Source organism: Myotis lucifugus, unplaced genomic scaffold (assembly GCF_000147115.1).
Source record: "Myotis lucifugus unplaced genomic scaffold, Myoluc2.0 scaffold_12, whole genome shotgun sequence".
In the NCBI taxonomy this organism is placed as follows: domain Eukaryota; kingdom Metazoa; phylum Chordata; class Mammalia; order Chiroptera; family Vespertilionidae; genus Myotis; species Myotis lucifugus.
In genome coordinates, this window is record NW_005871060.1 from 15,050,402 (window position 1) to 15,053,617 (window position 3,216).

Here is a 3,216-nt window from a genome sequence, read left to right on the forward strand (position 1 = left end):
AATTGACTCCCTTTACCCTTTACCAGCTCCCACTCCTTCTCTCTGCTAACTACCATACTGCTGTATGTGTCTATGAATGATGGTTTGTTTTTGTTTGCTCATTGTTGCTTTCACTTTATATCCCATATATAAATTAAGTCATATGGTTAACTTTTTGTCTGACATTTCACTTACCATGATATTCTCAAGATCCATCCATGTTGTTGCAAATGGAAGTATTTCTTCTTCTCTTATGGCTGAGTTATATATATTCACATCTTCTTTATCCAATCTATTGAAGGACACTTTGGTTGTCCTTGGCCACTGAATAATGCTGAAATGAGCATAAAGGTGCGTATATCTTTGGAAATAGATGTTTTCAAATTTTCAGGTAGATACTCAGAAGAGGGGTTTCTGGGTCATATGTTAACTCTATTCTTAATTTTTTTTTGAGGAGCCTTACACTGTTTATCATAGCAACTGTACCAGTTTACATTCAATTTTGGGGTCTTTTATATCAGCCTAACTTCTATCCAGACAACCGGAATAAACAAGATGAAGAAGAAATCATTTAATAATAACTTTTGGGGGATTGCAGAAACAGTTTGAGCAGGTTTTGATAATTTATGCCAGAAGAGAAGGAACCCAGGCTTGGGAACATTAATAGCAACCAAGAATAATGGCCTTTAGGAGAGTACTGGCAGTTTCACTATGGATAGGTGAGTGAGGGTTTAGGGAGCAATTTGAAACATCCAGAACAATTGTGATCCAAAGAATGAGAGAAGGTGTAGAATATTAAGAGGCTCAGGACAATTTGCCTAGTAAAAGTAGAAGGGACTGGGAATAGTCAGAATGCAGTTTCAGAAATGTGGTTAAGCGTGAAGTATCTGAAAAAAAATTCCAATTCTATAAGGTTCATTTTTTCTGGCTCTGTTACATTGTTTCTGCGTCTGTCACAAATATAATTTATTTTTGTTCCATTTAGATGCTGTGCTTTTAATGAATGCCCAAATAATTATCTTCCTTTTCTTGCCTGTTAATACTTTGGTTAGCTATTTCCTTTTTACATAAATATTAACAACTGCCTTGTTTTCAATAGCTAAAACTATTATATTTTTAAAGAAACTAACTTTTCAAAATTCAGTATTTTATTGCCTTCAAAATGCACTATCTTATTTTAAATTGATTATATTTGAGGAGATTTATGATCATTTTAAAATATTAAATAAAAACTATTAAAAACAAAACATCCATATTTAATTTTTTATAACCAATATGAATCATAGACTGAATTCTAATTTATGACTTTTCTAGACCTATATCAGATATGATCCAATACCATTAAAATGCATTCAAGAATCAGAAACATGGTTGGAGTCTAAGCCATAAAATTCCTTAAAACTTCTTTGTGGAGGAAGGGCAGTCATGCAAAGCAAAAAAGAGATTGACTTTTCGTAATAGAACATCGATCATACTGAAGGGGTCTGGGGAAATTGGGTATTCCCTTAAGGGAAAGAATTCACTCATTATTGGAAATTCAGATAATAAAATATTGCTCTGAAAGATTTCTGTTGTAATTTTCTATGATGTTTCCTTTACAGTTTAAATAAAACACATATCAAATACAGCAACTTTCAAGTACTTGGTTCTGCAATTATTTTAAAGGATGATGAGATATTACTATAAATATAATAATCTGGTGAGGCAAATATAGTAGAATCTATACTTTAATTAAAATTTCTACTTTCCACTTGTTTTATTCCTTTATTTTTGCCTTCAAATGTTCAGAAAGCAATTCCAATAAAATCCTTGAAAGGCTTTCCAACTCATTCAATTTAATCACCAGTCATTATAAAGGATAGATGCAAGCTGTAGCCTGGCTATGGGGGGAAATATCCTTCTGGTATAGGATCATGTGTTGCGGGGTGTTAAATTGTACGTTCCAAAAATGCCTGCATCCATATATAGCCCATCCCACATCCTTTTCTTTCAATGTGGCCTAGATGCTCCTTTACTGGGAGGTAGAGCGTGTGTTCCCTCCCCTTGAACCTAGACAGGCCTTTGTAACTTCCTCAACCAATAGAATGCAGCAGAAGTGATGCTGCATGACTTTGAGGGCTAAATCTTACCTGACTGCTAACTGGTTTGCTCTCTTTTTTGGGACACTTGTTACCATGTCATTAAGAAGCATAGGCTACATAAGGAAATAACACGTGGATGTTCTGGCTTACAGCACCAGTTAGTTCTTCAGCTGAAAGCCAGCATCAACTACTGTACATGTGAGTGGATTGAAAACTTTGGATGAGAGCAGTCCCTAGACTTGGAGTCTGTCAGCTAATACCCTGGAAATCGTGCTTTACCCAACTTCACATCTGACCTAAAGAAATTATGAGAGATAATTACTAATTATTGTTATTGAAAACAACCTAAATATGAGATAATTGATAAGTAGTAATAACTAACTAGTACATGTGGTAACTGGGCACCCATGGTTACAAAAGTTATCTACTGGCTTTAGAATGAAACCGATAACTCTGTTGAGATATCACCCCAACAATGACTTTTTAAAAAGTTATAGCTTCTTGAACAACTCAACAAGCAAAGAAATCAAACAATCTAATCCTTAGATTGCTAGGAACACATGCCAAAGTTACGGAGCCTAAAGTGACTTTGAGGTTATTAGTATGAAGAAATACAGTGAATGTTTTTGGAAAAACATCAGCTATCATCTTATTTTCAACACAAGATTTTTTGCAGTTCAATAATTTCACTGAAGACTTCATCTGATCATTTAGTTTGATGTGTTCATATGTATTAGCTTCCAAAAGTCTCTTTTAGAAATTTGTAATTATATTGAAGAAATTTGTTTTTCTCCAATTAGTTTTCTAGTTGTTTTTAAAATGTGAGCAAGTACATCTCATTTTGATCTGAAATCAATCTTGTTGCAGGTACCAGATGGACAGAAGTGGTAGGTGCAGTTCTGTTTTTAGGCTGCGAGCAGATGAAGCTCCAGGGGTATGAATCATTCTCCTCCACACCGTCTTGTCTCTGAACATCCTGTGCAACTGTTCCGCTCTGGGGATCACCTGACCATTGTCTTTCCACTGGGGCTTCAGGAATAGGCATTGATTTTAGTATTTAAAAACCTCTGATTCCCCAGGAATTGCAGTTAGGCCCTCATTTTATTTTCATACATGTTTATGTACTGAAGGGCATGGAGGAAATGACATATTTCCT